Source organism: Schistocerca nitens, chromosome 10, assembly GCF_023898315.1.
Source record: "Schistocerca nitens isolate TAMUIC-IGC-003100 chromosome 10, iqSchNite1.1, whole genome shotgun sequence".
NCBI classification, from domain to species: domain Eukaryota; kingdom Metazoa; phylum Arthropoda; class Insecta; order Orthoptera; family Acrididae; genus Schistocerca; species Schistocerca nitens.
The window spans coordinates 126,124,471-126,139,129 of NC_064623.1; positions in this window are offsets into that span (position 1 = coordinate 126,124,471).

Sequence of the window (14,659 nt, forward strand, 5' to 3'; positions counted from 1 at the left end):
TTCACTGATGAGAAATGAAAACAAAAACTGTAATGACTGAACTTTTCTGTCTCAATAAAAACTATTGAGAATATGTAACAGAAATCTGTAAATTATTCTTCATATTTTCAGCTAAGAAAGAGTTGGAATTAAAACAATGAAACAAGCATTTAATCTTTTCCTTTTGAGGTATTTAACAAGTAATAGCGTTTCCAGAATAGCAATATTTTGCAGTTAGGTAGATAACTAGAAAGAAAAATGAGTCATATAAATGAAATGAAAGTTAAGTACGATAAGTACTATATCTAAATGAAAATACAATTTATATCAACCAGATGATATAAATAAAACACTGATTGTTCACCACAATCAACTCACTCATTTATTGCTTGCATATTGAGTACTAATACACAAATCATTATATAATAAGCAATTGATGCTGACTTCAGATCTATGTACTTACGTGGAATGAGTCTCATACAGTAACCATTCATAAAGGTACACTGAACCTATTTAGGCAAAGCCCCATGACTGGAGGAAGGTTTTTCTCATACTATAGGATATATATTGGTGCTGATATGTCAAGCATTATGACGCAGAATCAGTCAGAATAGACAACAGACATAAAACAGTATTTGTAAATTTATCAATTGGAGACATAAAACCTGAAAATGAGTCTGTGATCATAATTTGGCACTTTATTTTACAGGTCCAGCTTAATGACACAAACTTTTACACTTCACTATTACTGGTATTGGCAACTGCCATCTTCAGAACTCTTACAAATAAAAACAGTATGTAACGAACTAAGTTCAGTTTGGTAATGCTAAATCTGTAAAAGACCTGGTGCTACACAAGAAAGATAAAAAGTCTTCACATGTTTAACAGCCATGTATACAAACCATACATATCATAAAATATTCTGATATAGTATCAATGTCAAACTAACCATAGTAAGAGGTGGTGATTATCAGAATGCTTCTGGTATTTATACAAAAAACTTAGTCCAGCACAGGGATTTATAGTCAAAATCGCAAATTTCATGGTTAAAATACGGTATGCATAGTCATTAATTAAAACAACTTTTCATGGGAAACGAACTGTGACCTAGTAGTCAAGGGAAGGGAGGATTCGGTTATGATTGTGGATGGGGCCATAATCAGTTACTATTGGTTGCCTTTTACAGTTACACACAATTTCTTTGAAACCGGTGATTCCAGACTCAACAATAAATAAAAGAATACCACACATTATTAATGAAGGAAGGAATAAACAGCTGTGTAAATAATAGTGTTTTCAGTGAATTACAATTTAGCAAAACACCATTAGATACAGATACAACAGATAATGTTTTAAAAGCAAGCCACTGTGATCTGGGCAGAAGGCCTTACACTCCAGGAATGGCAATAAATTAAGAATTGTTTAAAACTCGCTGCAACTTACAAATTACAGATATTGAAATATTAAAGGCAAGTCGCCACAAACACAGCAGACGACATCAGACGCCAGGAATGGGAGTAAATAAAATTTTAAATGCTTACTACGTAAATACAAATACCAAATTAGAATTTTAAGGCAAGCGGCCACAATCACGGCTGAAGGCCTTACAAGCTAAGAATGGCAATAAATTAAGAATTGTTTAAGAACTCGTTGCACTTTACAACTTACAGGTATTAAAATGTTAAGGTAAGTCGCCACAAACACAGTAGAAGGCGTCAGACGCTAGGAATGGCACTAAATGTTTTTAAGGCTTACTGCTAAAATACATATACCAAATTAAAATTTTAAGGCAAATAACCACAATCACGGCTGAAGGTCTTACACGCCAGGAACAGAAATAATATAAAAATTTTGAAACCTGCTGTAAAACAGCAAATACAATAGCAAAAGTTAATTAGAAAAACAAGCAACTCATCCAGACGGTGCTCCAGGAATCGACCTCTGAAAAGGTCCAGCAACCAAAACTTTCGCGAGTGATGAGATAGGCAGCCAAGAGCTGCTTTCAGTTCAGAAGATGGTACTCAGCCTAGTGGTAATCTATCGAATGAAAATGATAATCTTGCTGAAGCTACCTGACGTCCGATAAACCAAATGCAACATTGGAACAATAGGCCAAAGCTGGAATCGGCGGTCTGCACTAAGTCCAGAATACTGTGTTTGGAGTGCCCGGAACGAGAAACGAATCATTACCACCAGAGTAGAAGAATCACGAACGGGCCTACAATCAAGAAAGCTGTCAAAACTACATACCTTACCGAACAGCAGCGGCAAGGCGAGGAAATGTACACTGCCATTACATATATGTACAGTGCTATTACAAATGTTTGAAGCGATATCATAAATTTACTGTAGCTCCATTGATTGACATATGGTCACGACACACTACAGATACGTAGAAAAACTCATAAAGTTTTGTTCGGCTGAAGCCGCACTTCAGGTTTCTGCCGCCAGAGCGCTCGAGCGCAGTGAGACAAAATGGCGACAGAATCCGAGAAAGCGTATGTCATGCTTGAAATGCACTCACATCAGTCAGTCATAACAGTGCAACGACACTTCAGGACGAAGTTCAACAAAGATCCACCAACTGCTAACTCCATTCGGCGATGGTATGCGCAGTTTAAAGCTTCTGGATGCCTCTGTAAGGGGAAATCAATGGGTCGGCCTGCAGTGAGTGAAGAAACGGTTGAATGCGTGCGTGCAATTTTCACGCGTAGCTCGCGGAAGTCGACGAATAAAGCAAGCAGGGAGCTAAACGTACCACAGCCGACGGTTTGGAAAATCTTACGGAAAAGGCTAAAGCAGAATCCTTACTGTTTACAATTGCTACAAGCCATGACACCCGATGACAAAGTCAAACGCTATGAATGTTCAGCGCGGTTGCAACAGCTCATGGAAGAGGATGCGTTCAGTGCGAAACTTGTTTTCAGTGATGAAGCAACATTTTTTCTTAATGGTGAAGTGAACAGACACAATGTGCGAATCTGGGCGGTAGAGAACCCTCACGCATTCGTGCAGCAAATTCGCAATTCACCAAAAGTTAACGTGTTTTGTGCAATCTCACGGTTTAAAGTTTACGGCCCCTTTTTCTTCTGTGAAAAAAACGTTACAGGACACGTGTATCTGGACATGCTGGAAAATTGGCTCATGCTGCAACTGGAGACCGACAGTGCTGACTTCATCTTTCAACAGGACGGTGCTCCACCGCGCTTCCATCACGATGTTCGGCATTTCTTAAACAGGAGATTGCAAAACCGATGGATCGGTCGTGGTGGAGATCATGATCAGCAATTCATGTCATGGTCACCACACTCTCCCGACTTAACCCCATGTGATTTCTTTCTGTGGGGTTATGTGAAAGATTCAGTGTTTAAACCTCCTCTACCAAGAAACGTGCCAGAAATGCGAGCTCGCATCAACGATGCTTTCGAACTCATTGATGGGGACATGCTGCACCGAGTATGGGAGGAACTTGATTATCGGCTTGATGTCTGCCGAAACACTAAAGGGGCACATATCGAACATTTGTGAATGCCTAAAAAAACTTTTTGAGTTTTTGTATATGTGTGCAAAGCATTGTGAAAATATCTCAAATAATAAAGTTATTGTAGAGCTGTGAAATCGCTTCAATCTTTTGTAATAACCCTGTACTATCCCCCAGGGCAGGTAACTGGGGCGTTAGCGGCCACCAGGCAAGAAAAATTTCCGCTGGCTGAACTTAACAAACTGTAACAAGTGAACGCAGTAAATAGTAATAAGCAGTCGAGGATAGCTAATCAGATCCGTCTTCCCCAAGCACTCGCTGCTCTTCGCCTCAGCGACACTATGAGCAGTAACACGAACCCAAGTCACTGGAGAATCGCGAGATATCACAATGGTGGAGGTTTCTCTACTTGGATTGAAATGCACTCATCTTAAATCTTGCTGGATCTGGTTTACGGCGAGGTCTTGCACCCTCGTGACCACAGCTCTTCCATCCAGCAGTCCACGCGTGCCTCCAGCGGTCCTGGCGTGTTCTCGCACTGTGCGTTCCTGGCTTCTCCTCAGTCCTCCTACCGAACTCGCACACCCACACGACCTGGAAAACACAACGACGTCGCACCAAAGATAGGGCAACACTTACTACATATCGATAACTGCCGCTGCTGCCAGTAGTGGGCAGGCAATGCTTGTGAAACCGAGTGGCGCCAGTCGACACGAGACGATGACAAATAACCGCAACCGTGCCAACTAAACAATACTGTCTGGCCTCCAACAGAGGGCGGAAACCTACAAACAGCATCAAGGCGAGTCGCAGCACGGCTCACGAGCGTCTGACAATAAAACATGTACTGACATACTATACATGGAATTAGACCCATTCTTAAATTCCACATAAAAAGTGCAAGTACCAATAATGTGAAGCTCCTAGCCTGCCAAAGTAAAACATAAAATCGTGAAAAAGTGAGTATAAAAAGTTTATGAATGAAATCACATCTATAAAACGAAATATTTCATAATGATAAAAGAATACTGTAACTGTAAGTGCAAGGCAATTAACAAACAGTCACTATTAATTAAAACTGAAAAATCGATAGTTGATAATACATCCATAGGTGAAAGTTGGGTCTCTTTTCAGGTACACAGTTAGAATTTTTCGAGTGTTATACTAACGTCACAGAACTCCAAGCTGCGCTCACGCTGGTACCATACACGATGACACATAGCTGTGGTACAGTCCAGCACCGAGATATGTTCCGATAATTTCCAGAATAGCACAGGGTGCATTGTTCCTCGCACAACATGAGAGACGCCTCTAACAGTGCTTAACTGCCAAGCATGACTGATGCAACGCAGCAAAGTGCGCGCGCGTCGCTACAAACCCTCGCAAGCGCATCTAACAAGGTTATCAGTCTTATACTGATGTCACATGACTGTGTAAAAATAAGAATCGATTCGACCTCCCGGAAACTGTGTAGTGTCCCAGAAACAGTTAACAATCGCTTTCGTGATGTCTCAGCTTTTATGCACGGAAATTCTTGCGCTAAGAAAACGTTTACGAAAATAGTGCAGAATAACGTCGAATGCAGTCTTATTCGCGGACGTAACGTGGTACTCCGTCCATCACGTGTTACCCTTTCTGCTTTGAACACACACAAACTCTCCCTCTGCTATGTAGAGGCTCCTATATCCCAGAACAAAGGATGTGAATAAATCGAGTATTATGATTGGCTCTTATCGAATTTACCCATCAAATTACTGATGCTACTGGTATCAAAGCACCATCCATCTTTTCTTTCTTTCTGCAGACGAGACTTTCAGTGGTTATTTTACACATATCCCCATATTGAACTGGCAAATAAATCTTACAAATTACCATACATATCGTCAAATATGGAAAGACTCTTACTCGTTTACGCTGCTCTCCGTCCAAGGACAGGAGCTTGAATATTAGTGCACAAAACCGATCTCCATCCCAGCAATGTATCACTGCGTGCATGTCGATGTAGTAAACATACAATTCGTATCCTGAGCCAAATAAAATCATCCCTTTTACATCATTCGTACATATACTGTGAAGACGGACAGTACCTTATATATACTCCGCAGCCGACGATCACGAGTCATCTATCCCCAACACGCGACCAGAGCACAGCGGACCAAAGTCTCTCTCAGAACTGTTCTACAAATTCGGGATCCTTTCCCCTCAGCACAAAAATGTTACTGTTTCTGCCCCGAACCTGCTTCCTTGCTTGCTCGCTTTTCTACACAAGTCTCCAGACTCGGGGATTACAAGAACAAATGTTTTTTTCGCATGGTTTGCCATATTATTACATCATTTTCTCGGTACTTCTCGATATCAAGCACAAGGCAGCATCCTACCGATCGCAGAGCAACATAATTCCCAAGATATAGACTGGAAATTAGTTCTCTACAAACCTGAAACTTTATCTAGGTGGGGCATGCTGTAAACCACTGACTAACTAGAAACTTTTGACGTCCGCGAAAACATTTACTCGGAAACTCAAAACAAATAGAGGAAACTGATATTTCCACTCTCGAATATCGATATCTTTCACTATCTAATTTCACCATAAGTCAGCGAGAATGCTCTGTGACTCTCATACAGAGAAGGATAGATCTTAAAATAAGCACTGTGCTCGAGGTGTTAGAAATATGTAGAGCGCTGTCTTGTATACTTTGATGATTTATGTGTTAGAGAATTAACACTGAATGGATGTACTGAGTAGTCATCTATCTACATTCGCAGTGATACTCGCAAGGTAGACAAGGGGCGGTTTAGCTATGATACTGAAACTGGGGACACATGCTGTCATATCATTGGCCGGTGTTGAAGTTACTGTAAAATTTCGAAAATTATTCGCACTATCAACTGTGTTGCTTATTATTACAGTACATCGGCGGTGTCTTTTCCATCCCATCCGTGCATTGGTGCACTGTTGGTTACCACATAATGATTGACTGACAACGCTTGTTTGAGTTGGGGAATGAGTTTTCTGGATGGGTAACAAATTCTGGGGGTTGCTAGCAGCGAAACAGTGATCGAGTACATGAGTGCAATATGAGGAATCAGTCTAAAGGGAATGCAGAAAAAAATCGTTCAAATGGCACTGAGCACTATGGGACGTAACAGCTGAGGTCATCAGTCCCCTAGAACTTAGAACTACTTAAACCTAACTAACCTAAGCACATCACACACATCCATGCCCGAGGCAGGATTCGAACCTGCGACTGTAGCGGTCGCGCAGTTTCAGACTGTAGCACCTAGAACCGCTCGGCCATTCCGGCCGGCAGGGAATGCAGAGACATCATCTATTCCATCACATTGACAGTTGAGTTCAAATGTAGAGGTCGTCAGTCACTTTCGGACATCAGTTTGGAAACTCTCCACAACGCAGCCAAATTCTTCTAGTTTCCTTATGTTGTAACTGTCTTTTATTTAAAATCATCCACTTTGTGTCACATGTTATGGTAGTTGCAATAACAAAATGATTTACACCATGTCTAGTTTTCTGTGAGAGGCTGTGGATCAGAGCGACTTAATGTCAGTGTAGGACCTGAGACATACCTCAAAGTCATGGCAGAAAAGCAAATATATGGCAGTGTAGAAAATGTGTTAGAAAACAATGTTTCAAACAATGACACAGGGTCACAGGGTGTGCCTTTGCGAGTTACAGGAAAGTCTGTGGGATACGTTCATCGTCCTACATTACAGGTGATGAAACCTTAAACTGACCTTTTGCAATGGATCAAAAGCTGTATATTTAATAGGATCGTCCTGCACAGGCAGCAATAGCAGTTTGACAGGTAAATTCGATGACGAAAATGGTTCAAATGGCTCTGAGCACTATGGGACTTAACTTCTGAGGTTATCAGTCCCCTAGAACTTAGAACTACGTAAACCTAACTAACCTAAGCACATCACACACATCCATGCTCGAGGCAGGAATCGAACCTCGATCGTAGCGGTCGCGCGGTTCCAGACTGTAGCACCTAGAACCGCTCGGCCACCACGGCCGGCAAATTCGATAACGGATTGGGTGTCGCATTAGGAATGCTAGGAGGAACGCTATTCTGGGAAGCATTGCGACAACTCTCTCTCTGCGCTGGTTCTACATCGCAGCTATGCGTCACAGCGTGAGCAATGGCGTCTAGGTGAGTTCTATATTGGATAAAGTTAGTGGAGTTTTTATAGTTCTTAATTTTTTCTGTTGGATGGTTCAGAATAACGATGATAGCGAGTTGGGCTGACAGATTTGAATGGACGCAGATCTGCTTCAGTCTGTAGAATCTGTATCTGGTTTGGAGATGTAACACATTGTGCTCGTTTCCACCAAATGGTTAAAACACGGTCCTGTTGCACTAAGTCAGGTCGTTCTGTTTCTACATGGGTTGCAGAAGGTGGTGGATATGTCTTTCTCCGACTTCTACTCTGTTCCGACTTAAATTGGAACGATCACATGCGCTAAGCTGTAGAAATGGGAGCAGTTTCAAGATGTATAGGGGGTGACTAAAACCATGTTGGAATTTTACTGTAGCAAACATATTCGAGATATGAGAGTGCCAGAAATATAATTCTCTTGTGGGCGTTGGAAAGACCTGATTCCAAATAATGAACATCATTTCTAGCAGATAGTGTAACACTAGAGATCTGAAAAGCTAGTGTACATTTTCTTATGACCTCAATGAACACATCATCTACTACTACTGTTTGTGTTCGTTCTCAATCAGTCATTGCCTATAATTCAGTGGATACACTGCAGAACCTTTGATATGTTATCAAGTTAGAATACATTACACGTGCTACAGAAATATCTAGCTGGGGCGATGTGAGGGAGTCGCAAATACCGCTTACATACCACGTCCCTTAGCTGAATCACTTTCAAAATTCAGTGATTTTATAATGAGGTTGCATCGTGGCCTACGTGTAACTGGAGTGCTGGTTTGATAATATACACTCCTGGAAATGGAAAAAAGAACACATTGACACCGGTGTGTCAGACCCACCATACTTGCTCCGGACACTGCGAGAGGTCTGTACAAGCAATGATCACACGCACGGCACAGCGGACACACCAGGAACCGCGGTGTTGGCCGTCGAATGGCGCTAGCTGCGCAGCATTTGTGCACCGCCGCCGTCAGTGTCAGCCAGTTTGTCGTGGCATACGGAGCTCCATCGCAGTCTTTAACACTGGTAGCATGCTGCGACAGCGTGGACGTGAACTGTATGTGCAGTTGACGGACTTTGAGCGAGGGCGTATAGTGGGCATGCGGGAGGCCGGGTGGACGTACCGCCGAATTGCTCAACACGTGGGGCGTGAGGTCTCCACAGTACATCGATGTTGTCGCCAGTGGTCGGCGGAAGGTGCACGTGCCCGTCGACCTGGGACCGGACCGCAGCGACGCACGGATGCACGCCAAGACCGTAGGATCCTACGCAGTGCCGTAGGGGACCGCACCGCCACTTCCCAGCAAATTAGGGACACTGTTGCTCCTGGGGTATCGACGAGGACCATTCGCAACCGTCTCCATGAAGCTGGGCTACGGTCCCGCACACCGTTAGGCCGTCTTCCGCTCACGCCCCAACATCGTGCAGCCCGCCTCCAGTGGTGTCGCGACAGGCGTGAATGGAGGGACGAATGGAGACGTGTCGTCTTCAGCGATGAGAGTCGCTTCTGCCTTGGTGCCAATGATGGTCGTATGCGTGTTTGGCGCCGTGCAGGTGAGCGCCACAATCAGGACTGCATACGACCGAGGCACACAGGGCCAACACCCGGCATCATGGTGTGGGGAGCGATCTCCTACACTGGCCGTACACCACTGGTGATCGTCGAGGGGACACTGAATAGTGCACGGTACATCCAAACCGTCATCGAACCCATCGTTCTACCATTCCTAGACCGGCAAGGGAACTTGCTGTTCCAACAGGACAATGCACGTCTGCATGTATCCCGTGCCACCCAACGTGCTCTAGAAGGTGTAAGTCAACTACCCTGGCCAGCAAGATCTCCGGATCTGTCCCCCATTGAGCATGTTTGGGACTGGATGAAGCGTCGTCTCACGCGGTCTGCACGTCCAGCTCGAACGCTGGTCCAACTGAGGCGCCAGGTGGAAATGGCATGGCAAGCCGTTCCACAGGACTACATCCAGCATCTCTACGATCGTCTCCATGGGAGAATAGCAGCCTACATTGCTGCGAAAGGTGGATATACACTGTACTAGTGCCGACATTGTGCATGCTCTGTTGCCTGTGTCTATGTGCCTGTGGTTCTGTCAGTGTGATCATGTGATGTATCTGACACCAGGAATGTGTCAATAAAGTTTCCCCTTCCTGGGACAATGAATTCACGGTGTTCTTATTTAAATTTCCAGGAGTGTACATTGCAGCAATCACCGTCTCGGCATTTGTCCGGACAGAAAAACCACCTCATTCAGACGTAATGTCGTACCTCGATTTATAAAGCCAGTGTAGCTTTTAAAATGGATACTTGTGTGCACCTGTAGAACCATGACTGCTTATGGCAGTACCATACAGTAGTTGTTGGGATGTTTTTTTTAACATCTGGCCAATTATATCTCTCTTTCTAGGACATGGTGGTAACACTCGCAAGAAAAACTTATGAGACATGTCCACCCATGGTTGATTTTCTCTCAGTATTATTTCTTATCGCCAGCGATCGGTTATTGACGAAGTATTATACTTGGTAGTAGGGAGTGTATGATATGTTCCCATTTGAGAGTCAGGCTTATAAAGTATGTGTTTGTGTTCCGACATGTGTAAAGGAAGTGACTATGTCCAGTCATAAGGAAGGTATGGATTTGACGTGGAGTAATGTGATAGCATGGGAAGAGTGTGTCGATTCATAAAAATGGTACTGATATTTTTATTTCCGGAGCCACACCCGTCAACAGAGTGTATTTCTGATACTTCGCTCATTGACGAATGTCGTTCAACTGAGACTGCGATCGTAACATTTAGTCGTAAGTACAGGGATAAAATATATATGTGACCTATTTCTTAGGATAAACATTCTACCTGTATGTGCTCGGCCTGCCGCGCCAGTGACCTGTGTGGGGGTGATTCATGTTTCCCGTTAGCGATAGGAGCTGTCAGACTGGAGAGGTCTGTTTGAGTGTAGTAATGTAGATGAATTAACCGTGTTGTCCTCTAGACGACCAAATAGCGAACTAATACGTAGTATGTGTTTGATAGCTTCTGTGATTGCGTGGAAATTTGAGAAGATTGAACATGGAGGTTTGTTTGCAATGGATCGTTATTCCCGCCCATCTAATTTGTTCGGTTGACTGCTTCTGCACATTTCGCTCCTTTACTTAGTTGAGAGAAGATCGATTGTGGTGTGTGCATCTAGCATGTGGGAGACACATTTGCCGAGTCTCTAGACATGATAAACACTTTAGTTGACCTTGTAAATTATGGGGATGATTTGGAGTCACTAGATCACTGACAGCGGCATTCAAGAGTGGAAATATCAGTTTCCTCTATTTGTTTCGAGTTGCCGAGTAAATGTCTTCACGGACGTGACAAGTTTCTAGTTAGTCAGTGGTTTACAGCACGCCCCACCTAGATAAAGTTTCAGGTTTGTAGAGAACTAATTTCCAGTCTATATCTTGGGATCGGTAAATGCTTCCTTGCGCTTGATATCGAGAAGTACCGAGAAAATGATATAATATTATGGCGAACCATGTGAAAAAAAAACATGTGTTCTTGTAAACCCCGAGTCTGGGGACTTGTGTGGAAAAGTGAGCAAGCAAGGAAGCAGGTTTGGGGCAGAAACAGTAACATGTTTGTGCTGAGGGAACAGGATCTCGAATTTGTAGAACAGTTCTGAGAGCGACTTTGGTCCGCTGTGGGTGCTCTGGTCGCGTGTTGGGAGTGGATGACTCGTGATCGTTGGCTGCGGGAAAATATTTAGTGCTGAGAGGAGTATATATACCATACTGTCCGTCTTCACAGTTTATGTACAAATTATGTAAAAGGGATGATTTTATTTGGCGTAGGACACAAATTTTATGTTTACTACATTGACAAGTACGCAGTGATATATTCCTGGGATGGAGATCGGTTATGTGCACTAATATTCAAGCTCCTGTCCTTGGTTGGAGAGCAGTGTAAACGAGTAAGAGTCTTTCCGTATTTGACGATATGTATGGTAATTTGTAAGATTTATTTGCCAGTGCAATATGGGGATATGTGTAAAATAACCACTGTATGTCTTGTCTGCAGAAAGAAAGAAAAGACAGATGGTGCTTTGATACCGATAGCATCAGTAATTCGACGGGTAAATTCGATAAGAGCCAAGCGTAATACTTGATTCGTTCACATCCTTTGTGCTGGGATATAGGAGCCTCTACATAGCAGAGGGAGAGTTTGTGTGTGTTCAAAGCAGAAAGGGTAACACGTGATGGACGGAGTACCACGTTAGGTCCGCGAGGAAGACTGCATTCGACGTTATTCTGCACTATTTTCGTAAACAGGTTTTGTTAGCGCAAGAATTTCCGTGCATAAAAGCTGAGACATCACGAAAACGATTGTTAACTGTTTCTGGGACACTACACAATTTCCGGGAGGTCGACTCGATTCTTATTTTTACACAGTCATGTGACTTCAGTATAAGACTGATAACCTTGTTAGATGCGCTTGCGAGGGTTTGTAGCTACGCGCGCGCACTTTGCCGCGTTGCATCAGTCACGCTTGGCAGTTAAGCACTGTTAGAGGCGTCTCTCATGTTTTGCGAGAAACAATGCACCCTGTGCTATTCTGGAAAGCATCGGAACATATCTCTCGGTGCTGGACTGTACCACAGCTATGCGTCATCGTGTATGAACCAGCGTGAGCGCACCTTGGAGTTCTGTGACGTTAGTATAACACTCGAAGAAATCTAAATGTATACCTGAAATGTTGGAACACGTGAGGCAGTACTAACCTTACGACTTATCTTAGGAGAAAGATTAAGAAAAGGCAAACCTACGTTTCTAGCATTTGTAGACTTAGAGAAAGCTTTTGAGAACGTTAACTGGAATACTCTCTTTCAAATTCTGAAGGTGGCAGGGGTAAAATACAGGGAGCTAAAGGCTATTTACAATTTGTACAGAAACCAGATGGCAGTTATAAGAGTCGAGGGGCATGAAAGGGAAGCAGTGGTTGGGAAAGGAGTGAGACAGGGTTGTAGCCTCTCCCCGATGTTATTCAATCAGTATATTGAGCAAGCAGTAAAGGAAACAAAAGAAAAATTCGGAGTAGGCATTAAAATTCATGGAGAAGAAGTAAAAACTTTGAGGTTCGCCGATGACATTGTAATTCTGTCAGAGGCAGCAAAGGACTTGCAACAGCAGTTGAACGGAATGGACAGTGTCTTCAAAGGAGGATATAAGATGAACATCAACAAAAGCAAAACGAGGATAATGGAATGTAGTCAAATTAAATCGAGTGATGCTGAGGGGATTAGATTAGGAAATGAGACACTTAAAGTATTAAAGGAGTTTTGCTATTTAGGGAGTAAAATAACTGATGATGGTCGAAGTAGAGAGGATATAAAATGTAGACTGGCAATGGCAAGGAAATCGTTTCTGAAGAAGAGAAATTTGTTATCATCGAGTATAGATTTAAGTGTCAGGAAGTCGTTTCTGGAAGTATTTGTATGGAGTGTAGCCATGTATGCAAGTGAAACATGGACGATAACTAGTTTGGACAAGAAGAGAATAGAAGCTTTCGAAATGTGGTGCTACAGAAGAATGCTGAAGATAAGGTGGGTAGATCACTTAACTAATGAGGAGGTATTGAATAGGATTGGGGAGAAGAGGAGTTTGTGGCACAACTTGACTAGAAGAAGGGACCGGTTGGTAGGACATGTTTTGAGGCATCAAGGGATCACAAATTTAGCATTGGAGGGCAGCGTGGAGGGTAAAAATCGTAGAGGGAGACCAAGAGATGAATACACTAAGCAGATTCAGAAGGATGTAGTTTGCAGTAGGTACTGGGAGATGAAGAAGCTTGCACAGGATAGAGTAGCATGGAGAGCTGCATCAAACCAGTCTCAGGACTGAAGACCACAACAACAACAACCTGAAGAGAGACCCAACTTTCACCTACGGCAGTGTGAGAGCGATGGCTCGCATTGGCTTGCATCTGGCGGTGGCTCGCGGCGGCTATGGTGGGGTCAGCGGCGGCGTCGGGCGTCGGGTGCAGGATGTGTTTTTTATTAGCAATCTTTTGTTTAAGCTATATTCCATCGATTTCACAGATCAATGGGATGCTGCAAATTAAGAAAAACTACCCCATGCGTGTGAAGAATCCCTATTTAATTAATTTGCATAATTTTTTTATTTCAATATGTTGTTAGTGGTAGTTAATGAGGCGAGGTGCGGGAGTGGGTGACATGGAGCAGAACAGCAGGTTCAGTGCAGAACAGTAGGTTAATTTGCATAATTTTTATGTAAAATGCAGTAGAAAAGTTTAATGGGATGTGTGACAAAGAAGAATGTGCCAGAAATGGCGTTCAAAAGCATGTGAAATTCAAAAAGTGTACCAGAAAATGGTGGGAGGACATAACTAATTACTTAAATTATTATCAATGGCGGTAGAATATTTTAAGGAAATGGGGCTGACATGGAAAACCACTTAACAGAACAATAGGTTAAGTGCCAACAAAGGCCCAAACATTCCTAGGAAGAGGCGGTGGTCGGATGATTTAGGTTAGTGCATATGCCCTTTTTCCCACCATTTTCTTAGGTTAGTAGAGGTTGCATTGTCCTGATGGAATTTGAATTTCCTGCCAGGGGGGGTATGGAACTTTCCCACTAGAGAGCTTAATTAATTGATCAATTTAATTAAACAGTCAATGTGCCCAATCTACCTGCCATTTTCTTAGGTTCGTCCTGATGGAATTTGAACTTCCCACCAGGGGGTGTGGCAGGGGGTTTGGCACTTTCCCACCAGAGGTTAACTAATTGATCAATTTAATTAAGTAGTCAATCAAATTGATAAGAGTGAGCGGGGGCCTATTCCAATAACTCAGACCTGAAAGTGTATCTGTAGCAGGGAGGGGGGAGGGGTTCAGGGGAGGGGGAGGGGGTGTGGGGGAACAATAGTTTATGTGACTGTCAATCAAAAGGAAATGGGGGTGACATGGAAAAGCACTTAACAGAACAATAGGTTAAGTGA